Source organism: Eptesicus fuscus, chromosome 8 (assembly GCF_027574615.1).
Source record: "Eptesicus fuscus isolate TK198812 chromosome 8, DD_ASM_mEF_20220401, whole genome shotgun sequence".
NCBI lineage: Eukaryota > Metazoa > Chordata > Mammalia > Chiroptera > Vespertilionidae > Eptesicus > Eptesicus fuscus.
This window is the reverse complement of record NC_072480.1, coordinates 59,595,431-59,621,261: the sequence shown is the minus strand read 5'-3', so window position 1 is coordinate 59,621,261 and position 25,831 is coordinate 59,595,431. Positions and strand designations below refer to the sequence as shown.

At 40.4% G+C, this 25,831-nt stretch overlaps 1 protein-coding gene and 1 pseudogene across 1 annotated transcript in view; both read right to left on the bottom strand.

Moving 5' to 3' along the window:
- The window catches only part of GPC6 (glypican 6), a 1,127,407-nt gene that overhangs the window by 571,904 nt on the left and 529,672 nt on the right, over positions 1-25,831 (bottom strand). The window lies entirely within an intron of this gene.
- LOC114228054 (U1 spliceosomal RNA) lies at positions 3,416-3,563 on the bottom strand (annotated as a pseudogene).

Below are 25,831 nucleotides of genomic sequence, written 5' to 3'. Positions count from 1 at the left end.
GGAAAAACAATCTCAATCTAGCCCTTCATTCAATCACAGAGGGTAAATCTCACATTGGATAAAGCTTTAGTCAACAAAAATCCTCATCTGCAAGAAACAGTTTGGCAGAAAAAAACACACTTTTTTTTTTTTCTTTTTTCTTTTTCCCTATCACAAAATATACATCAAAAGTGATTGCTTAGGGCTTAGTTATGCTTCATAGATGCACAAAGGAACTTTTTTCCAGCCAGTATTAGCCTCTGGGAGGTTTTTATTCATCTACAGGGGAGATCTGGATGCAAACATCTGTTGGCTGCAGGGCAGACTGACTCAAGTGGGAGAACAATTTTGTAGATAAAAACCACCACTGTTCCAGAAGCAAAAAGAAAATCCGTGCATGAGGCCTGATCACTGGGAGATGGCTCTTAAGGTGGGAAAATCAACTCCTATGAGCCAAGAGATGCCCCAAGATATCGAAGAGAAGCTTCAAATGAAGCCTTCACATAAATGGACCTAAATGTAAGATGCACCCAGGGCACTGGGGAGGTAAGAGGAGGGGAAGGGCAGACTAGACGCTCTCTAGGAATTTTCAGTCAATAAGAAACAGCAAAAGCTTCGCTCAATCAAGCTGTAAATGTCTTGTTAATAATGCTATAGAGAAACATACTCTGCAGTGGACTGGGTATGGAACTGTACAGCATTTACTTAGAAATTGTAGCATTTTCCTATTCTATTTCATATTCTCCAAAATACTTCTTACTGAAATCTCATTTAAAGCTGACGTTTCTTGCCTGGCAGGCTTGGCTCAGTGGTTGAGCATTGACATATGAACCAGAGGTCACGGTTCGATCCCTGGTCAGGACACATGCCTGAGTTGTGGGCTCAATCCCCAGTATGGGGCATCCAGGAGGCAGTGACTGATGATTTTCTCTCATCATTGATGTTTCTATCTCTCTCTACCTCTCCTTTACTCTCTGAAATCAATAAAAATATATTAAGGAAAAAAAAAAAAGCTTAACTTTTCAGGATGATGGTGTAAATCCATGTAATTACAGAACCCAATGAGTAAAAAAGTTTTGGTCACTGTGAAGTGGAAATTATGTATCTATACAGGATGACAGGATGAACTTGTCCTACCAGGATGAAGCAGGAGTACTAAATTTGCTTCCCTAAAGCATCGATCAGACCGTCAAACCTCAGAGGGAAGGTAGGGGAGGGTGGGGGTAAGGGGAAGAGATCAACCAAAGGACTTGTATGCATGCATATAAGCCTAACCAGTGGTCACAGACAACAGGGGGTTGGGGGCATGAGTGGCGGGAAGGTAAGGGGGGATGAGGACAAATATGTAATACCTTAATCAATAAAGAAAAATTAAAAAAAATAAAATAAAAATAAATAAATTTGCTTCCCTAAACCCATGCATTTGTGTTGAGTGTTATTTCTCTCCTGGTTTCTTTCATTCTACCCTTTCCCCAAAAGAGTGTAATAAATCAGTCAGTCCACCCAGAACCCAAGCTTTGGCTAAAAAAGCACCTGGAGGAGGTGGCGTGGAGGTAAAATCAGTCCAAAAGCTGATGTCCTCTAAGGGATGTGATTCATAGACACACAAAAAAACTACGACCCTGCCCCCAACATGCCTTTTTCAAGGTTAAGTGATAGGAACATCCTTCCTCGTTCTGCACACAGCTGCCAGCTTTCAGGTACATGTTTTGAGATAATTTCTCTTGTCAACAGTCTTATTTGCCTCTATAAGCTGATATGACTACAAGAATAGACTGAGATAATGAGGAGCATTCATGGAGGAACAAGCACAGTGCTGTTTACTCTCTTTTATGTTTGACTTTGAGGGTGAGAAAACAGGATCTCGATGTGGCCTATCTCTTCCCACACCCAGGAGGCGAGACCTTGTGAGACGAGGTGAAGACTGGTGCTGCTCAGGGAGCCCTTGCCACATAAAGCATCGCCCTTGGGCAGTCACAGCTTCGGTGGCATTTTACAGTTGAATGCCAGTCCTCTACATCAGGTCCTCAGCCTCAGCACTGCTGACGTTTTCATGTGACAAACCTGTGTTGGGAGGGGCTGTCCTGTGCATTATACGAGTACAGTATGAAGTAGCATCCCCGGCCTCCACGTACTAGAGGCCCGTAGCACATCCTTCCCCAGTAGTGATGACCAAAACTGTCTCCAGACTTTATCAAATGTCACCTGGGGGTGGGGGGAGGAGGGACAAAATCACTCTCATTCCACACCCTGAGAGCCACCCTTCTACGGATAAATTCCAGAGGCCTAAAATTAGGACATCAAAACACTCTGAGAAAATGCCAGCACATTTCTAGACCTCACCATCCTCACAATTTTTTGCAAAATACATTTGAGAAGCTATAACTTTATAAGAAGCTGCTGAAATACAAGTTATATTCCCAGGTAAGATTCTTGGTGGCAAATATCATTGACATGTACTCGTATGGTGCCCATCATTTGGCTGGGCCTTAAAACGTGGTGAATAGTGTGTGAGTAGATAGACGGATGAACATGAGCATCCAGTGAAACACATCTATTTCGTCTGAGTTCCTCTTCGCTAGTGATAATTTTGTGGGCAGACCTCAGAGGGAGAGAGATGCCACAAACCCACAATTAGAAAGGGCAACTGATATGCTCTCCTGCTATCCTCTAAACTCTTTTACATTTCTGCATATATAAACATTCATATCCTCTTATGCTCCAAATTCAGGTACATCTATACATAAACTCCTTATGGCCTCTGGCTCAAAAACATGTGGATTACCAAGACTGCTCTGTCACCTCCTCTGTGAAGACGTCTGCCTGTTAGGAGCCTTGCTCTGCCTGGCTTCATTCATTACTGCCTCTCTGCCACTGTTCCTGCTGGGCCTTGACCTCGTAGCTCATGATCTCACCAAGCTGACTGAATTCACATTCACACTTTCAGCACACTTTAAGCAATGCCCAGAGTGCTCTATTTGAGTTAGCTCTCAAACCACTTTGGACTTTCCCATATTGCAGTACTGCCTTCTATTCAACAGCTATTCTGCCATAGTGAGTAAACTCCGTGTGGAACTTTGTTTTGATTTTCTTTGTTTTCAATAAACAAAACTATGTTGTCTTTTATTTCTTCATAATACAGGTTAAAAATGATATAGAAAGAAAAAGGGAAGAACTATTTTGAATAGATATCCTAATATATTGTTTAAGGAATTTTTCTTAAACATCAATTGCATTTTTGTGCAAAAAACAGACCTTCAGTATGCATTCTTTAAATTATGGGGTTGAAATTACATAAAATTAGTTTCAAAATAATAATTATTCAAAAGGGAGAAATAAGAGTCTATAATTACTGTTAGACAATGTTGCTATAGACAAAAAGTCATTTTGTGTTTGCCACTTCTTTTTTTTGTTTGTTTGTTTTTTTTTTTTTTTACGCAGTCCCCCACTACCACAAATTATGCAGTCGAGTTTCCCACATTTGGGGAAATCGCAGGGGTCAGCACATCCGGAGTGCAATGGATAAGCCTCGCCCTGGGAAAACCACCTTCGTGATCATGGTATCTCCCCTGCCAGGTAAGTATGTTTGCCACTTCTTTATCTCTTAATTTATATTTTTCTTGCTCTGCATGTGTTATGTGTATGTTTTCACAGATTAAGCTTATTACATTATGATAAGCATTATATATTTACTTAGTCAATTCATCCCAGGAGTTAATAGAAACTTATATAATTAAAAAGTAGTAATTTACACCTTTCCTGTTTGGTGGATTATTATGATCCTTAAGGAAATGTCCCCACCCCAACACAAGCTGTCTTAAAAGGAATCAATATGTCAACAGAATATATTCATTGTTCTCATTCGCCTGTTACATTTTAGAAGGAAAGTAAAGACACCAGACCTTAAGTGAAGATGACAAATGGATTTGCTACACAATGATGGTAATTTCAAGCATAATTACAGATAAGAAGTTGCCTGATGTTTAATGGGCATCATACACAGTGCCAGACACTATGCTATAAGATTTACCTACATTTTAAGTGAATCAGTAATTAGCACATACAGTTAGCAGATGAAAAAAGTGAGGCTCAGAAATATTAAGCAAGATGTCCCACACCACTTGAATGAGCATGTAACCTAGAGCTCCAAACCATTATGGAAGAGGATGAGTTCTAAGAAAGGAGTAGAGAGTGGGGTGGCTTTGCAGTGTATCCCAAGTTAAATATTCACACTGCTATTTGAATACTTAATTGGAAGTAAAATAAATTGCTAGGACACTGGGTAAAATCACATTTAAATATACATTGCAAAATGATATACTAAAGTCAAGTATAAGTTACTTATAAAAAATTTCATGTGTGATTATTTTCCCCACTGATATTAATTAGTTGATGTAACTGAGACTGAAGAGTACAGTAAAGTCTCTGGGGCCGGTATCTCTTTCTTCAAGGGGTGGCTTCCACTAGAACAGTGGTCAGCAAACATATTAGTCAACAGAGCCAAAGATCAACAGTACTACGATTGAAATTTCTTTTGAGAGCCGAAAACCGACTTCTGCGCATGGGCCAGGAAGTTTCAATCGCACTGTACATCTGCACCCCCACGTGGTATTTTGTGGAAGAGCCACACTCAAGGGGCCAAAGAGCCGCATGTGGCTCAGTTTGCCGACCACTGCACTAGAAGAAAAGCAGCCACAGAGCATGGAATTAAGATACAGGATATTGAACAGTGACTGACACACAAAGGGATGCTAGAAATATTTTACTAAAAAACGTGACTCCTTTTGTGATGTATGAACATATATGTCATATTGTGTATCTCATTTTATAACAGTATATGCATATTGTCAACTAATATACATACAATATTCACCTACACATTGAAATATTAAAATAAAACAACCAAAAAAACCAACAATGAAAACAAGACAAAACAAACAACAATGACAAAGAAGAATATGCCACAAAGACCTTATGTGGGCCAAAATATTTAACTTGTAGCCCTTTATAGAAAAATCTTACCAATTCCTAGATTTAAAGGGTTAAATCCTAGTGAAATGTTTGAAGATTAATTTAACAGAACATATTTTACCTTTAAATTCTTGTAGGTAGGAAGACATTTAATTATTACTCTGTTATCTCTAAGTAAGAGAGTAAAAGTTCCTTTCCTTTCATTATTTTATCTTATATGTTAAAATTTGCTCTGCAGCCCATTCATCACCTTATATTCCCCTGTGAGGCAGCTAAAATCCAAAAGTAAGTTTTTAAAACACTAAATGATTTAGCAGATTTAGGTGACTAGTGATTTTAAAGTAGACACCTTCAAATTTTTCTAAGGTAGTGCTCTAATGAGTCTCCAGAGAATTCCATAAGGAGAAAATCCCACAGTAAATCTGGTATATAAAGTAGACATAGCCATAGCCGGTTTGGCTCAGTGGATAGAGCTTCAGCCTGTGGACTGAAAGGTCCCGGGATCCATTCCAGTCAAGGGCACATGTCTGGGTTGTGGCCTTGATCCCCAGTGAGGGTCATGCAGGAGGTAGCCAATCAATATTCCTCTCTCATCATTGATGTTTCTATCTCTCTCTCCCTCTCCCTTCCTCTCTGAAATCAACAAAAATATATTAAAATATAAACAATAAAATAGACATTATACATAGAAATGGAAAAGGAAAAATAATAATAACACTCTGATAGAGGTTAAGGTACAAAAAATTTTATTATAAATCCTTTTATAATTTTCTCTTCATGATAATTAATGAAATAGAAATTAATCTTCCAGTTAACATCTTACAGGGCCCTACCATAAATCTGGAAAAATTATTTTCAAAAAGTAATAAATACATCAGCTGTTAAAAATACTATAATACATTTATCAAAATTGGTCACTATATTTGTCCAAAGTTTACTTTTATTATATTACTTCAATTGTGTGTCGGAAACTCATAAATTAGATTTAAATAAGTGGAAACATAAGAGTTCTAGGGGACTTTTTGATTTAATGAATAAAAAACAAACAAGGATATACTAATGTATTATTCAGCTCGATTGGAGGTCACCAATTGATATTTTTCTAATATATTTAATCTAATCAACTAGACTTTTCCACGAAGAAATTTTTAATGAAAAGTCATAGTTTACAATCATGAGTGTTCATTAAAAATAATCAATTCCTTGCACCAAAGTTCTCTGATTTAATATCATTAAAGTAATGTCAGCAGAAGAGACTAAATGCTACAAGAATTTTCAGCACCAGGTGAGTAATATAGCTGTGAAAAGGAGTTAGCTGGAAAGCAGCACTGTGTAATGGTTGATATAGGGAGATTTAAAGCAATAAAGCAGTTTATAGAAATTGTTGACTTGAATTCACATTTCTCAAGGTTAAACTTTTTCTGTACTTAGTGATCCTTCACACATTAGATTGATAAATGTTTTATTTCTCTGTAGGTTATTTCTCTTGAAGATATCTTTTAAAATAAGAAAGACTGATTAGGCCATTTATGTTCACAAGGTGGTATAGATAAACTATTAATTCTGGGAATCATGTTATATTTGAAATTTGCTGACAGTTGCTGCCAAAAACAAACAACCATTCTGAGCCTGCAGACTGTCTTTCTACCTCATCCTAAGCAATGCATATGAAATTAGAAGCTGAGTTGCAAGGATTTGAAGATGATGCTGTAGGTAAACGCCTATACTCACCGCCTCCCACAACCACATCAAAATTACAACTAAAATACAGAACAAGCATTCATTCACTGGAAAGCTGACTGAGTGGAAGTCCTACAACTAGAGAAGTAAAGAAGAAAGCACGCTGAGACTGGTAGGAGGTGCTGAGGCACAGAACAGGCTGGTTCAGCACCCACGTGGGCCACTTTTTTAATTGGGATGGAGATCTTCTCTAAGTGGCTGCCTGGAGGAGCAAGGGGTCCCAGCCCCACACAAGACCCCCAGCCCAGGGTCCCAGAGCTGGGAAAAGAAGTCCCTACAGGCAATAAGAATTACAGGCTGTAAAAACCAGTGGGGATTGGGGCTCAGTGACACAGAGGCTGCTGGAGACCCAGCTGCTCCTCTTAAAAGGCTGGCACCATGAACTGAACTTACAAAGTCCTGTTTTCTTTGAGCTCCAGTACCAGGGTGAGGCTCTAGGGACACAGACACATAGGAGGAGGAACTGGATAGTCTGGCATCAGGGCAGGAACTCCAGGGCGGGGGGTGGGGGTGAGGGGAGGGAGGCTTTCTCCCAGAGGGAGGTGCTCACAGGGATCATTGTTCCTGTGCTGGGACTTCCTGGATCTCAGGGCTGACTGGCAGCTATTTGTTTGCTCTGCCCAGGTGATTCCCTGAAACTTGCCTCATCCAATTTACAACCCCACCCAAGTTGTGTGCAGCAACTGTTGCATATGAATGGCCTGTCCTTGCTCAAGCTAAAATCTCAAACAAGCTGCAAATGGGTCAGGGAGCCCCAAACCTATTAATAAAAGGCCCAACACCTGGCACCGGCACCAGCCTGCCTTGCTTCATAGCTGGGCTTCACCTGGGCACTTCCAAACCCAATACAAAGAGGAGGAATCTGCAGATCTCTCTATAGCTCTTGCTGGGTGGCGCTAGGCAGTGACTGACTTTGTACCTCCCTGGAGACCCAAGAACCAGTGTACCCAGTGGTCAGTGTCAGACCATACCAGATTACAACTCTATACTTCCATAGCGACATATTCAAGGGGTGGACTCAGTGAGCACCAAAGCTCAATGAAGCAAGTCCTGCTCCATGGGGGTGTCTCCTGCACAAAGGTTCCCTCACTGTGGTTGCGGTTGGGCCTCACAGCCAATTGGCCTGGAGATCAATTCCTTCCAGTGACACCAACAGCAATTAAGTCTCAACTACAACAAGACCATGCTCACAGCCCATAAAAGGGTGCACCTAGAGCTTGCAGCTCAGGTGACTTGGGAAGGCTGAGCCACTGGGCCCTATAGACACCTACTACACAGGCCACTCTACCAACTCAAGGAGACTTAGCAGCTACCCAATACATAGAAACAAACACAGGGAAGCAGCCAAAATACAAAGACAAAGAAACATGTCACAAATGAAAGAAATGGAAGAAAGCAAATTACTGGATATAGAGTTCCAAACCACGGTTATAAGGTTACTCAAGAATCCTCTAGAAACCTCCAAAAAAAAAAAAAAGAGGAAAAGGACCAGTCAGAAATTAAGCATACACTGACTGAAATAAAGAATAATATGCAGGGATTCAACAGTAGAATAGAAGATTCTGAGAATCAAATAAATGATTTGAAATATGAGAAGCAAAAAACACCCAACCAGAAGAGCAAAAAGAAAAAAAGAATCCAAAAATATGAAGATAGTGTAAGGAGCCTCTGGGACAACTTCAAGCATACCAACATTCACATTATGGGGGTGCTGAAGAAGAGAGATAGCAAGACATTGAAAACCTATTTGAGGCAATAATGACAGAAAACTTCCCCTACCTGGTGAAAGAAGTAGACTTACAAGTCCAGGAAGCACAGAGAATTCCAAACAAGAGGAACCCAAAGAGGACCACACCAAGACACATCATAATTAAAATGCCAAGGGCTAAAGACAAAGAGAGAATCTTAAAAGCAGCAAGAGAAAAGCAGTTAGTTACCTACAAGGGAATGCCCATGTGACTGTCAGCTGATTTCTCAACAGAAACTATGCAGGCCAGAGGGAGTGGCAAGAAATATTCAAACCAATGAATATCAAAGACCTACAACTAAGATTACTCTACCCAGCAAATCTATCATTTAAAATTGAAGGTCAGATAAAGAGCTTCACAGACAAAAAAATGTTAAAGGAGTTCATCACCACCAAACCAGTATTATATGAAATGTTGAAAGGTATACTTTAAGAAGAGGAAGAAGAAAAATAAAAAGATAAAAAATATGCACAACAAAATAGCAACAAATACATACCTATCAATAATTGAATTTAAAAATCAAAATAAATGAATAAAAATCTAATGAACAGAATAAACTGGTGAATGAAATAGAATCAGAGGCATGGAAATGAAACAGACTGCCGATTCTCAGAATGAAGGGGGGTGGGAAGAGATTAAACAAAGATCTTATATGCACTCCTAAAGCCTTGGCAGGGATAAACCAAATGACTTTGGGGGTCTTATATGGCCCTCGGCCAGAGGTTCCCCACCCCTGCATAGACCATAAAAATCAATACCAACTTTTTGTGCTCTTTGACTAAAAAAAGCTATTAAGTTTCCAAACGGGGATAGTGTATTACTCTGTTCACAAATCAAGATCTTTGTCCAGCTCTCTTCCTTCTTTACCCAACTACTTGCTGATCTAAGGAATGGAAAAAACCCTCCAGCACCTAATCAAGTGTGAACTCTGGAACATGGGACCAGAGTTAGTTTGTAGGTGAAAAATCAGTGACAAGGACCTGAGGCTATTGGGATAAGAGATTATGTAGGCTCTTAGGAGGAGTGAGCAGGAGCAGCCAAATGCAATTCCCTCCTTTCTTCATAGAAGTCAGTGGTTCTCATCCTTGGCTGCCCATTAAAATAGCTTTAAAAATCTTGATGCCCAGCCCTAACCGGTTTGGCTCAGTGGATAGAGTGTAGGTCTGTGGACTGAGGGGTCCCAGATTCAATTCTGGTCAAGGGCATGTACCTTGGTTGCGGGCACAACCCCAGTGGGGGGTGTGCAGGAGGCAGCTGATTGATGTTTCTCTCTCATGGATGTTTCTAACTCTCTATCCCTCTCCCTTCCTCTCTGTAAAAAAATCAATAAAATATATATATTTTAAAAAATCTTGATGCCCAGGTTGCACACCAGAGTAATTGAATCATAATCTCAGGGAGTGGGGTCCAGGTGTTAGTATATCTTCATGCTCCACATGTGATCCCAGCCAAGACAGAGACTCACTACAGCTCTTCTCTGTTCTCCAGTAGTTTCATTGTCATCAATGCATGATGGTGGCCTTATAGGTAGGGGAAGAAAAAAAACGGATGGAGGGAGGAACTGTATTATACATCATGAAAGCCCTGAGACTGTTCTTCCTTTCATTTACTTTCCCTTATCTCTCTTCTCAATGTAGACAACTAGTGTTCTGGTCTTGGGAAGAGAGTAGTGTATCGATTAAAGACATGTGGAGAGTATGTGAGGAACACCAGCAGTGTTCCAGAAGATGAGTGTGCTAGTCCCTTTTCCTTTCTCCTCTATCTCTTTTTCCTTTGCTACCATCCAACACTCTCTTCCAAGGCACCCTCTGCCTTCATTGATTAAAAGGCAGAGGCGATTCCCAGGGAAGGAAGGGTGCAGCATGGGAAGAAGTAGGAATAGGCTTTGATAATGCCCCAAGAAAAGGAATGCCTATCATAGTCTAACGAAGGATCATTTAAGCACATAGCACAGACAACAGAAGGAAGAACTTAAATGTATTGGGAAATAACTATAAGAGCACAATAAATAAATAAAAAAGTTTTAATGAAAGTGTAATATATTAATTTAATGCTCAGTTGCTTAAATTATATCCTTTCTGGTCCATAAAAAATCTGCAATACTGAAAATCCAAATTTTGTGAAAAAAGGTTCATATATATATATATATATATATAGAGAGAGAGAGAGAGAGAGAAAGTTATGGTTTATTTGTATGTTTTTCTCTGCCTAAAGTTTTTACAAGGACAATAAATTACTTTCATAGTTTGAAAAATCATTAAATAGTATTTAAATTTAAAAAGACCTTATGAACACAAAAATGTTGCTTGATTATAGAGGGAAATTGAGTATAGAGGGAAATATCAATTTAAAAATGTAGAATGAAACTATTTTATCTAATAAATTTACAAATGGAAATCCAAGAATTAAGACCAAAAAACACATAAAAGGGTAGAAAATAAACAAGAAATTTACTCATAATTGTGGAATACATCCAGAAAGTAGTAGAGATAGAATCTGAGTGTCTTGACTCTATATCTAGTGGATTCATGCTGCTAAGTGAAAAGGATTTAATAAGGAAAGAACTAAGTAGTAGTCTCTAAGACACAGTGTGCAGGCCATAAAATCATGGTACCAGTAATATTAGGTCATTATTCATTGATAATAAGAACCTCTACATTTTTGGTATTCAAATGAATGCTTTTAAATCCTATCTAATAAAAGAGTAATATGCAAATTGACCATCACTCCAACACACAAGATGGCTGTCCCCATGTGGTCAAAGATGGCTGCCCTCATGTGGACACAAGAGGGCCACCACAAGATGGCCAGCAGGGGAGGGCATTAAGGAGGGACCAGGCCTGCAAGGGAGGGCAGTTGTGGGCGATCAAGCCTGCAGGGAAGGGCAGTTAGGGGTGACCAGGCCTGCAGGGGAGGGCAGTTAGGGGCAAACAGGCTGGCAGGGGAGCAGTTAGGCATCAATCAGGCTGTCAGGGGAGTGATTAGGGGGTGATCAGGCTGGTAGGCAGAAGTGGTTAGGGGCAATCAGGAAGGCAGGCAGGCGAGCAGTTGGGAGCCAGCAGTCTTGGGTTGTGAGAGGGATGTCCGACTGCCCGTTTAGGCCCGATCCACCAGGTGGATCGGGCAGTCGGACATCCCTCAAGGGGTCCCAGATTGGAGAGGGTGCAGGCTGGGCTGAGGGACACACCCCCTGTGCACAAATTTCATGCACCAGGCCTCTGGTATATAGATAATTTCTATTTATTTCTAGATATAGAAAGAAATTTTCCAATGGATGTAATCAGTATTCAATAAAATTCAATTGTTTATTATTACAGTTGTCAGTCCAAAAAAAAAAAGAAAAAAAAGAGAGAGCATTGACTTCAGATATCAATGATTCCATGAATTTAAAGTCATTTTAATGACAAATTTTTGGTGGGGATTTGATGAACATTAGTACAGGATGATAAACTCTGTAATTCTAAGAATGTTTCCACAAACATTTTAAAACAACAAGAACAAAAAAGAGAACAAAGTCAGGCATTTTTCAATCACCTTTCACCACTTGCGTCAGTTTGTTGGATAAGACTTAGAGGAGGCACAGTTTCCCGAAGTCATGCCTTAGAAATAATTTTATTCCTTGAATCTCTCAAAGGGAAATGAACCTTATTCATCAAAATGTTAAAATCAAATCAAATCATATATAAGGGATGTGCTTATTTGATTCATGGGTATATTTTACGCTTACAAATGACTTTCAAGTGATTTATATTTCATTTTTCTGAATTATATGGATCATATGTAAAGTCCCCAAAACAAAAAATTCAGTTGAGTATTTCGAACAAATATTGATAGCACAGGCTTATTATTTTACACTTTACTGGATGCTTTATGATATGTGTTCATTGTTAGCCATGTTATATAGCCATATGATATTATTCTTATATTTTGTTTTGTTGTGTGTCACAAAAACTTCCCGAAAACAATTAGCAATGATTTTCAAGAAGGTATCCATCTACATATTAAAAATTGGTAATCGCTACCCAGGGTAATTATAAAACAGTTCTGCTTTTGGAGAACTTATTTAAAAGGCTCTGCACAGCTTCCTGAAATGCCTGTCCTTTGTTTTTTGTTTCCTTTGTTTTAAATACCCTGACCTAGGAATATGTGGCTTATGCTGTGAATGTGACTCCCTCTGTGCCCATCCCTCCCCGCTTTGAACTGCTGATGGTAATGAATCTTCTTCTTCCAGCTTCAAATGCTGCATTCAGTTATCATCAAGAGCAGACATCAACCAGCACTCTAATCTTGCTCTGATGGATAGAATACTAACCTTTCACAAGATTAGAGACACAGGGTGCTCTGGAGATAATAAAATTCAAATAGGTTTATTTCAAAGGGCAACCCAATCTTGCCTTTGTGCATGGGTCACTTGGCAGACCATTTGCCAATGTAGCTTTTGTGTTTTTCCAAGCCGGTTACTGGTTCAGTTTGCCAAAGGTGTCAAATTATGTGGGCCCCAAAAGCCAGGTCCAAAGGAGGAACAGGACAAATGGAGAATAACATTATTTTAGTACGCATGACAAAAGTTCTATTGGCCAATGATTCTAATTTTGTTTAAATTACATCCAATGTATTCAAAAGGTAAATCAGGGCTGACCTGGCTGACAATATCAATGATTTGGTACAACTGCCAGTATTGTGACCCTTGAGTATAAAGTCCAAAAGATTATTTACAGATTTCCATTTCAAATAAATGCCTAATAGAAATCAAAATCAAGAGTTAAAACATAACTATTTTCTTTTTAAATATTATATAGGTATCTACTTAACATTTTCCTAGGGAAAAAAAGTCAAAGAATATTAATCAATGAAATAAAACAAGATTAAGTACTATATATGTATGAAGAAAAAGTAAAATATATTCTTGTAAAAGCAATGAGTAATCCCTAGAAAATCCTTCATGTATTTCTCATGTCCACTACCTTCTCATTATTAAAAAGCATCTCTGGCACACAGAAGCCTGCATAAGAAAATAAAAAATTAGAAAAAAACAAAACAAAAGCAGTTTCATGTTAAGAATACTCCTAAAATGTGTTATTCACATGTGGGATACAATTAGAAAACTACTATGGAAGGAAAAGTATTCAAATGCAAACAACAGTAATAATTATATACTACTTTACATGATATGGATAATACATATCTCATCATCATGTTTATAATTAATTTTAATTTAAATAAATGCATGTTTTGCGATGTAGTATGATTGTTTTGTTCAGTTTTATTTTTAAATATATATATATATATTTAAATATATTTTTATTGATTTCAGAGAGAAAGGGAGAGGGAGAGAGAGATAGAAACATCAATGATGAGAGGGAATCATTGATTGGCTGCCTCCTGCACAACCCCTACTGGGGATCAAGCCCGCAACTCGGGCATGTGCCCTTGACCAGAATCAAACCTGGGACCCTTCAGTCCACAGGCCAGCGCTCTATCCCCTGAGCCAAACCGGGTAGGGCTGCTCAGTTTTTAAAAGCTTTTTATAAAGTGAGAAAGTTACATTTATATATATCGTATGTATTTAATTTATCAGAAGGTCTTAACAATCTAAATACTATTTTATTAAAAGAGAACTTTGTGGTTACTAACTTTTGCTTTTTTAAAAATATCATAGCAAAACTATTTTCCATACAATATTTTGAAATCAATCATAATTGATTATCCTTACAGTATTTTACAAATTAAATACAGCTTTTTGAAATGAAACAATTATAACCAATTACATATTTAAAATAAACTATTTAGCAGGACTGTTTTGCTCTTTCATTTCAATAATGCAGCTGAAAAACATTTCAAACAAATTCTTATTAAATTAAGTCTGAGACTACATTCTGTACAGATGCTATGCAAAATTAGAGAATGTTATTTAGATCATTTTAATTGGATTATTTAAAAGATGTTGTTTACTATTAAAAACTCTTGTAACAATCATATATTTTTTTTCATTTTGTTGGTAATTTTAAGTTGATGAGGTTAAAATGATCTTTAACTGAGGCACAGGAACTACCAAGCTATATTCTTTCTCTGTGCAAAGGAAATGTAATCTAACAGCAGTTCAGGATATTATCTAAAGCAAACCAAGAGAAGAGGGGATGTGGATGTCCAAAGCATAGTCTTGGAGTTAGACTGGACATATATCATTATAATTGGAAAGATACATCATTGACAATTACTGGCAAACAAAATTCTCTTGGTTTTACAAGAAGTTGAACTGTAGGCTTATGACAGTTACTCTGTGTCTCATCTATAAAATGGAAATTATAATAGAACCTTTCTCATAGGATGTTGTGAAGATTACATGATATACACAAAGTAATTATGAGAGTGTCTGGTGTATAATAAGCACTATATAATTGTCAGCTATTATTAGTGCTTTTTCAGGATAAAACACTTGCTAATAATAACCATGATCATTTTTATCCACTTAAAATCTATGTGGGCATATAAGGGATGAACATTATTTTTTTCATCATATCAGCCCAATGAGGTCTTAGGAAGCATTTTTATTGAGAATGGCCAAAATTATATATATATATATATATATATATATATATATATATATATATATATTTGGTGACAAAAATAAATGAAATATATTAGTTGTGTGATATCCCTGGTGAAAAAAGTGAGAGAGAGAGAGAGAGAGAGAGAGAGAGAGAGAGAATAATGAAAAATTAAACATAGTCCTATCAAAACTGTGTATTCCTTATACTGTTTGGAGTTATCAACTACCTTTCGCATATACTTAGGCTTCTATACAGCTTTATTGTTGAATCTCATTGTTTATGGTCTTTCAGTGATTGGACCCTAAAAGCAACACCCCTTCACTGAATGTATATGAAGACTATGTTTTCTGAGTAATCAAATGACATTGGTGATATATGTTGGTGCCAAGTTCCACTCAAATGCACCTGAAAGCTTGCAAAAGAAAGTGTGGTTTGGGATAGAGATGCAGTATAAGAGGCAGGGTGAGTAGTTGATACTCTTGTAAACAGAGAAGCCTTGTTTTTACATTTTGCATTCGTGATACTTACTGGTGTTTGTTTTTTCCATATATATATATATATATATATACTAGAAGCCCGGTGCATGAAATTTGTGCACGGGGGGTGGGGGAGTGGGGTGGTGTCCCTCAGCCCAGCCTGCACCCTCTCGAATCTTGGACATCCCTCTCACAATCCAGGACTGCTGGCTCCCAACTGCTCGCCTACCTGCCTTCCTGATTGCCCCTAACCACTTCTGCCTGCCAGCCTGATCACCCCCTAACCACTCCCCTGCCAGCCTGTTTGCCCCTAACTGCCCTCCCCTGCAGGCCTGGTCACCCCTAACTGCCCTCCCCTGCAGGCCTGGGTCCCTCCCAACTGCCCTCCCCTGCTGGCCTGATTGCCCACAACTGCCCTCCCTTGCAGGCCTGGTCCCTCCCAACTCCCCTCCTCTGCTGGCCATCTTGTGGTGGCCATCTGTGTCCACATGGTGGCAACCACCTTGTGTGTTGGAGTGATAGTCAATCTGCATATTACTCTTTTATTAGATAGGATAGGTTTATTTATCTTCTACAATTGAAACTTTGTAGCCTGGAGAGGAGCCAAGCCTTCTGCTTGCTCTGTGGTGGCAGCCATTACTATTGGGATTTATGTATCTTCTATAATAGAAACTTTGTAGCCTTAAGCGGAGGCATGGGCTGGCCAGGGTGTGTGGAAAGCTTGGCTTCCTCCATTGCCGGGGGCAACCCTAGCCTCCTGCTCTTTCCAGCTCCGTGGCTGCCACCATTTCTGTTTGGATTTATGTATCTTCTATCATTGAAACTTTGTAGCCTTGAGTGGAGGCCTAGGCCAGCAAGGGCAGGTGGAAAGCTTGGCTTCCTCCATTGCTGGGGAAACCCAAGCCTCCCTCCTTCTCTCTGGCCATCTTGGTTGGGTTTATTTACATATTTGCTCCTGATTGACTGTTGGGCGTGGCTGGTGGGCGTGGCTTGTGGGTGTAGCAGAGTGATGGTTAATTTGCATATTACTCTTTATTAGATAGGATTAGAGGCCTCGTGCAGGAAATTCATGTACTTGGGATGGGGGGGGGTGTCTCTCAGCCCAGATTGTGGAAGGGTGTAGGCCAGGTCAAGGGACTGCACCGGTGCACGATTGGGGCTGGGAAGGGATGCGGGATGTTGGCCAGCTGGGGAGGGACCGCGGGAGGGCTCCAGGGCACATCCGGCCTGTCTCTCTCAGTCCTGATCGGCTGGACCCCAGCAGAAAGTTAACCTACTGGTCGACTATCTGCCCCCTGGTGGTCAATGCACATCATAGCAAGCTGTTGAATGGCCTTGGCATGTCATTAGCATATTACCCTTTGATTGGTTGAATGGCCAACCAGACGACTGGACACTTAGCATATTAGGCTTTCACTATATAGGATTAGCATTAATCAGCATATAATTCTACTACACTTCTAATTTATTAAAATTCACTTTGGATTTGCAATCTTCTTTTTAGAGATTCTGGCAAAGATACTACAATAAAATTTACTTTGCTTCAGGTCTCTGAATATGTTTTATAGTCTCTCATGAAACCCTGTGTAAAAAAAAAAAATCAAATCTACAATCAAACCTGTGGGAAACTGCTAAATAACCACAAACTTGTCCTTTTATTATTTACTGACCAAGCCTAACAGCATTTTCCCAACAAGTTCAATATCTGCCTGATTATTCCACCCAGGTCTTTTTTTTTTTTTTTTTTTGCAAGATTTCAATGATCATCCCACGTGAAATAACACTGATTATTATGCAAAGGTCAAACTGGGCTGTAACCAGGGGCTCTTCTAGTCTATAGGATCAGTCCCTTTGTCAAAGAGGGAAATTAGTTTTTTTCAGCAGGGCTTGTTTTTGAGCACTCTGTCTACCTGCCACTTTGTTACACTCAGGGTGCTTGCAAATTGATTGCAGAATAAATTGCTCCTGACTCTTTTCAAGAATGGACCTTAACCTCACAAGTGATTAATTCCCAGATATTTACTTCATTTTCCTTCCTGACCATCATCTGCTGTGATTGTCCTTTTCCTAGTTCTCTGGATCTGTGCCAGTCTGCCATAAATCTGCAAATTCATTTAAACCAATACAAGGTAATTTTATGTTGCATTTGATTTGGCATTAAATGATACACAGTTGTTGACTTCAGAGTCAAATACATAAATCTTCACTGCACATGAAAGGAGGAGGCATTTCCTCTGAATGGGTTTGAATATAACCATGCAGTCAAGTTCAGATCTAAGAAAACAGATACAGCATTAAACAAATTGGTTATATTTTATACCATAAGTTTGTAAATGTAAGTAGGAAAATACACATATGTATATAAATAAGATTAGTAAAAACGTGAAGCAAACCTACGCTTTTGTTATATATCCTGCTATGGTATTATTCAGGCCCAGGCATCAGCTAATGTTTTCCCCAAGAGCCAAATACTTCCACGATACTTAATTCTGTACACCTGAAGTTGTTCTTTGAATGTTAATTTTTAATTTTGTTAATTTTAAAAGGTTGAGTCAGATTCATCACGTTTCTTAATGTCATTTTTTGTGGTTTATTTATAAGGTATACCTTGAAAATTTGCACAAGAATAATTTATCAATAAGTTTTAGCTCTCCCAGGAGGAAATGTCATCCCTTATTTGAATTTCAAAGCCAGCCTAGTGCCTGGGAAAACCAGCCTAGTGCCTGGGACCGCTTAAGAAACAAACAATAGTCACATTCAAACACAACCTTAAACCTAAAACTGAAACCATTCCAAGTCATTTTCATGTTATCACAGTTTCAAGTTAAAGAGGCTTGACCCTTTATTATCCCATGCTGATCAGTGTGGAAATACAGGGCAACCTACAACACAGGTTGGGGTAGGGGGATACTCCATTTCATGAGAAAGGTGGTCAGATGAAAATATAGAGAAACTAATTCAATGTAGCATTCAGGAGTCTAGTCTGAATTTTTACAACAACAACAACAACAAAACAAACAGAACAAACAAACAAAAAATAGACAAGTTATTTTCCTTACTAAAGACAAAAATAGACTCGTCCTGTGAGCGCCAGCTGAGCCTAAACAGAGATTCCGAATTTGGCTGTCTGAGTAAAACACTGGTAAGCCACTAGAGCGAGGTGACAGGCTTAGGGAAGGAGGATGTGCTACCTTCAAGAACAGTTTTGTGGATGAGTGTCTGGGAAAAGCCAGGAGTCTGGCCCAACGGAAGAGATCGAAGGTAAATGAAGAAAAGGGGACATAAGTAAACTTTGAGCAATCCCCCCCACCCCAACCCAACTCTTAGTGAAACCTGGAGCTCCTCTAAGGTCCAAGTGCCAAAGTGAGCCACGAAGGGTGGGAGAGTGGCATGAGCACTGCTCAGCTAATCACTCTGTGGCCACAGGACAGTGACAAAAAGGAGAATTAAACTCCAGGTGCTACCAGGAGAGTGTACAGCACTGCAAACTCCAAGAAACAGAATCGGAGGGACTTGGCAGACAAAGGTGGCAGCAGTGAGTCACCTCTTGAATGGTGCTTATAAACAGTGACAGAGGCAGCAGAGCCAGGAAGGAGAGGTGAAGTGAGTGGTAAGGGCACAGATGTGCAAATATTCTGTATTCTGCCAGAAGCAATTAGACAGTCCTAGACAGACCCTAGACAGGCCTATGGGTCAATAAAGCAGCTGTCCAAGGTGCACTAGGATGGGGGAAGGGAATCTGGCTTGTGAATTAGAGATAGCAATGCAGATGTACTTTTAATTGTGCCCCAAAGTTGGTGAGAGCCCAAGATATCCCCATTTTACACCATGCCCCATAAAATTCTAAGTCTCTTAAAATGAGCCTTTCATTAGGCAAATTGAATTTAAAGAAAATCTTAATTGAAAGGCAGAAAATTAACCCATCAATCACATCTTACAAACTTATCTTCTTGATTCCCAATATTAGACATAGAAATGTATATGGTCAGTGATTCTGGGAACTATGTCTATTTTTGCAGGGCAAGGAAGGTAGCTTAAGTGAGACTCCAGTATGTTTCGTTCTAAGAAGTGGGAGGGAGGGAAGAAGGGGTATATTTGCAGGGCAATCAGATGATAATTTTCCATAGTTTTGGGACCTATAGTAAACCATATAATCCATTTTTCCTTTGAAAATGGATGAATTTCTACTTTCTCTGTTTTCACTTACGCACCCTACCATCTTATTCTCACAGTCTCTATCCTAGCAGTTGATAGGCCCTATCGTTTATGCTTTCAAAACGTGTATAGAACTCAGCCACTCTTCTCTAGCTCCACAGCTACCACAGTGATGGGAGCCCCTGCCACCTCCCTGCCCCCCCCTCCCCTCGTCATTGTCATCTCTCACCTGTCTTCCTGCAAATGTCTCCTAACTAGGAGTTAGGTTACTATTTACTGATTATTTCCACACTCTGGTCCCATACAGGAATTTCAAAAGGGCAGTTGTCTTGTCTGTTTGGTTTTGTTCACCAACAAATCTCAGGTCCCTCCCAAGAAGAGTTTCTGATACCTAGTAGGTGCTCAGTGAATATTTATCAAATGAATTCATAATCTCCCATATGTTCTAAAATGAAATCTGCTTACCAGAGAAGTTCTGTTTGATCATATGCACTTCATTGCAAAGATGCATAAGTTCAAAGCCTGGATGTGGGAAGCACTTATATTTATTGATAGGTAGTATGACTTCACTTAGTAAATGAAAGACACTGGTTCATGTTACAGGAAATTTAGTTATCCGACAAGTTGTTTTGGGGGAGAATTGTTTGGGCTAGAAGATCCTTGCTGAAATCACATCATACTAAGTTATTCTCTGCATAGCTTAAAGATGAGGCTAACTCTTGCAATTTACATCACATTTTTTTCCCCCTCTTCCTTTCTGTGTCCCTGTTAACACTCACTTGGAGCCTCCTCCCTCCCTCCTCTCCTATGACTGGAATAGATACAGAACAACATAAGGGTGATCTTTATGAGAAACACATTTTGTGTAACATTACAGAATAGGATGAAAGTGTTCTAATTTTAGTTTTCTATTTTGCAACATACAGATAAAGCTATTAAGTATATGTTACCACTTCATGACCTTAAGTGAATCTAGTTTTGCTGAATAAATTATTAACTTTGGAAGATGAGGTTTGATAACCAACAAATTGTTTGGACCTTGCTGTATTATACAAACATTAGAGGCCCAGTGCACGAATTTGTGCACTGGTGGGGTCAGGCCGGCCCAGCCCCAATCGGGCGGATCAAGGCTGGGCCTGTGGTGAGGAGGAGATGGCAGGAGGTTGGCTGGCTGGCCTGCTCTGATCGGGGCCTGATCAGGGATGGGCTGGCTGGGGGAAGGGGCCGCAGGCGATTGGCCAGTGGGCCCCACCCCCGATTGGAGTTGGGGGGCTGATTGGGGGTGGAGCCAGCCATGGGGAGGGGTTGTGGGTGGTGGGCTGGCTGGGCCCACCCCCAAATAGGGTAAGGGGTGCCAAGCAGGGGGCCAGCGGCCTGGGGAAGGGGCCATGGATGGTTGGCTGGCCGGCCCTGCCCCTTATGGGTGGGGGGCCGATCTGGGGTGGGGCCGGGCAAGGGGAGGAGCTTCAGGAGGTTGGAAGGTCAGCTCCACCTCCTATTGGGGTGGGGGGGGGTGATCGGGGCAGGGCTAGCCAGGTTGAGGGACCTCGGGTGGATCAGGATGTTAGGGGCCCATTGGGGGCATGGCCAGCTGGGGGGAGGGGCTGCAGGAGGTTGGCTGGCCAGCCCCGTCCCCTATTGGGGTGGGGGGGTGTGAGCAGGGGTGAGACAGCCAGGGGGAGGGGCTGCAGTTTGGCCACCCAGCCCCGCCCCCTATTGGGGTGGGGGGTGCGATCATGGGCAGGCTGGCCGGGGGGTAGAAACTGTGGGCCTATTGTGGTAGGGTGGGCTGACCAGGGACTGGGCTGGCCCAGGGGAAGGGAGGGAGCATTTGGCTGTAGGCCCGTTCTTGATTGAGTTGGAGAGTCTGATCAGGGGCAGGCAGGCAGAGAGGAAGGGCCACAAGGTTGGCCAACCAGCCCCACCCCCTGATCGGCCAGTTTGCTGGACAAGGTGGGCATCATAGAGACCGGTCATTGTAGTTGTTATGGTCATTGGCTTTTTATATATATAGACTAGAGGCCCGGTGCACGAAATTCACGCATGGGGTGGGGGAGTCCCCTCAGCCCAGCCTGCACCCTCTCCAATTGGTGACCCCTCGGGGGATGTCCAATTGCCGGTTTAGGCCCATTCCCAGGATCTGGCCTAAACCAGCAGTTGGACATCCCTCTTACATACCGGGATGACTGGCTCCTAACTGCTCACCTGCCTGCCTGATCGCCCCTAATTGCCCCCCCAATGGCCTGGTCGCCCCTTACTGCCCCCCCTGCAAGCCTGGTTGCCCCCAACTGCCCCCCCCCACTGGCCTGGTTGCTCCTAACTGCCCCCCTGCCGGCCTGGTCACCCCCCCAAACTGCCCCTCCTGTGGGCCTGGTCGCCCCATGCAGCCTGCTGCTCAGTAGTTTGGTCGCCCTTCACTAACCCCCCTTCCGGCCTGGTTGCCCCCAACAGCTCCCCCCCCCCCCGTGGGCCTGGTTGCCCCACGCAGCCTGCTGCTCAGTCATTTGGCTGTCCCTCACTAACCCCCCTGCCAGCCTAATCGCCCCAAGCAGCCTGTTCGGTTGTCCATTCAGTTGCGATGGTCACTTAGGCTTTTATTATTATAGATGAGAGGACTCAGGAAAGTGAAGTGTGTCTAAGTGGCCCACTTAATTTCATAAATACTCTGATGTTTGAGGTACCCATCTGCTCTGCATCAAGTCAGACTTATAATTAAAACCACAATTATAATTCCTTAAACTCTTATCTTTAGGAGCATGGTCAATGTTCAAAAAACTTCTTTGAGATGAACACAATTACAGAAAAGAGAATAGCATTGAGTTAGAAAGAAAATACCCTTGGGTTTCCAGGAGGGTTTGACTGCATGGCCTTACACGAGTCACGTGATCATCTGTAAATCTATCCCAAGTGAGTCTACTATTACCTGAGTCTACCATATACCAGGGTCATAGTCCTGACCTTGAACGTGTACCTGTCAAGCATTTGGAGTTTTTCGTGAGGGGAAGTGGGCTGAAGGAATGCTAAAGTCATTGCCTTCTATTAGACCAGTGATTCTCAATGTGTGGTCCCTGGACCTAGTAACTTGTTAAAATACAAAATCTTGGCTTCATTCCAGTCCTACTGAATCAGTAACACTAGGGATGGGAACCATGGGTGTGTGTTTTAATAAGCTTTCCAGGTGATTCTGATGCACTGGAAGTTTGAGAACTACTGTACTAGATGAGCAATTTTATTTGGCCAAAGTAAAAATATGGGTAATTGAAACAACTACCTCTTATTTTATCAGATTTCATGACATAAATCGTACTTGGAAACCTGTGCTTAATTTCTGAATTTTGTCTACAGATCTTTAAATCTAACCCCCAAAAGAGATCTTCCCTTAAATCCCACCTTTCTATGATTCCAGTCATTTTTATTCATTAGCAGAAAACACCTGTAACAGCAGGAGCTACTTACATTCTAATTGTTTCTTGTTCCTCTAAATTGCTTGTCATTATAAAAGAAAATGACAGAAGTGAAATGGGAGAAGAGCAACGTGGCAAGAAGACTAGAACCCATTTTCAATGTTTAATTGCTATACAATGCTAAGAACAGATTAAAAAGATAAATCAAAAGTTTTTGGAAAAAAGTGAGGCCCCTAGTCAGTTTTATGGTTTCATTTGAGCTGCAAAGATATTATTACACCCTCATTTACAAAACAACGAGCTCTTACTGTTTATGAAAGTTTAATCTCTTGGTTTATTGCCTTAATATATTTTACATTGGTAAGGTTTACTTTTAAATGAAATTTCTGACTGTCTTATGTGGATGTTATTTTATACTGAGAATACAGACAGAATGAGTGTAACATCATAATTGTATTCATCTATGAAGCAATTAGAGTCAGGGTAATTGCTTCTAATTCTCACATATCTGCATACAAAGTAATAGAATTAATATTTTATCATCTGGCAGTATCCCTTGTTAGCTAAGAATTCTAACACTGCATACCTTCTCTGTCTGTCTATCAGAAGTTAAGCAGACCCTGTATTAGTCTTTGCCTAACTCACAGAGTGTGCCAAATGGAAAAATTGCAGGCAGTGTGTTGGCACCACTGCTGAATGTACCAGCGCCCATTCAGTCGGTGTACAATGGCACAGAGACCATGAGCGCACACCCTTGAAACTGAGCAGATTGCTGACAACAGAGCGAAGGCCTAGCTATTTTCCAAGTGATCTCATGTTGCCAAAGTGAGTATGAATTCCTTGGAGTTTTAAGAGACTGATTCTGATTAAAAACATGTGGCCGCCGAATGTCAATTCCTATAAAACACTGTTAGCATTTTCTACAAGGAAAACATTGATAGGGGCAAAGAAGGAGCGTTTGATTACCTAAAGGAGTAGCTTGGTGAATGATTGACAAGATTCAAGTCCTCCACTAGAATCAACGGGACTAAAAAAAGGCTAAATGAGGACTTATAGCCTCATTTATTTTCTAAGAAGCTTAGGCTGCAGGGAGAGAAAATAAGCCATAAATTAAATGGCACTTTGCTTGAATTAAAGGGGAATGGATGAGGGAATTAAGTTAAAACTAGCAGCTCAGCCACTGGACTAAATTTAATTGGTAGATAAGTTGTATTTCAACATAAATAAATATTATAAAAGATGGGGGGTAACCAGCAATTTTTCTCCTTCTTTTCTGTATGTACAAATAAGTATCTCCTATGGAGAAATAGATAGTCTAGAATTAGCAGTGTTAAAAAGGGTATATATGATTTATATTGTATGCGTAATGTACACTACACACCTACCCATGCTTCACATTGTTTCAGTAGTAACCTGTTATTAAATGACCTTACAGACGTCATTTAACTGAAGGAAGTTCTGAAGATACAGAGGGAAGTGTCAGTGATATATATAGGTAAAGCATTTAGAATACAGAGTGGTACATGGTATTCACTATATAAGTGTTTGTTATTATTATTGATAAATGTAAGTATAGACTTAGTCTATGATTAATTAGAAAATCACTCTGTCTTTCCTAATGACATAACAGTGACATATATAAAAGCTGTGCCCACACTGTTCACATGGGTTTTACTTTAAATTATTGTGAAACCTCATATGTGCTTAGATTATCTTAGAAACCCTGATTTTTTCCTGGTCTTATTTTTCTTACAATTTGTGTGGATGCTGTTTTTAAGCCAAACAAAGAATTTTTTTTATTAAGCATTGACTAGGCAAAATGATTAAATGTTATGTATAACAACTTTGGTGAAAAGCTCATATAATTTCTCAAAATGGCAACTCACAACCTACTGGCATATCAATTAGTCCTCACATCAGGGCTACTAGGAAGAAAGGACCCTATTCTCCAGTTCAGTGAGACTCAGACAGTTTGAGTGATCAGCTAACATCACACAGATCTTAATGTAAAAGCCCCAACTGGACTTCAGATGTTACCTAGAATATATTTGGAAACTAGGCTAACAGTCAAGGGAGAATCCATGGTTTCTGATGATTGATTTGGGAAGGGTGAGAAAGAGTTGGTAAAATCTGCAAGCATCTAAGACCAGGGGTTTGAGAGGCAGGCTCTTTATTGATGGGGGTGGGGTCTCTTAGATATATATCCAGGACTTGAATTGCTGGGTCAGATAATTGCTAAACTTTTGAGGAACTGAAACTTTTCCACAGCAGTTGCACCATTTTACATTCCCACGGGCAGTATGTGAGGTTTCAGGTTTCAACATTTCCTTGCCAAAACGTGTTATTTGTCTTTTTGATTATTGTAAGGAAAGCAGAGTTTGATACCAAAAATAAGTCTTTTGGGATATAGATTATTTTAAGCTGCCTTGCCTCCCCCCCCCCCCGCCCCCCGCTTGCATACCTTTTAAATTTTATTTTGGTTATTTTTAAGAAATAAAAGACTGAGAAAGAAACTTTGATGTTCCCCCTAACTGCCTAAAATAATTTAGTGAGAGGGCCAGCTCCAGGAAGGGAGTTATCATCACAGATAGCTATAGTTTAATATGAACTAAGTGTGATAGACAGGTAGGAACCTAACAAGGTCCATTTGATTCAAGTTCTCTTCTGTGTCCCATTGTTAAAGATGGCCCAGCAAACAAATATTTACTAAACATTTACTTTTCTCTCTCCATATGAATTGCCTTCCCAACCATGCCCTTCCCCCTTTTGCTCAGCACAAAATGGCATAGATGCTTTAACTTCCCCAT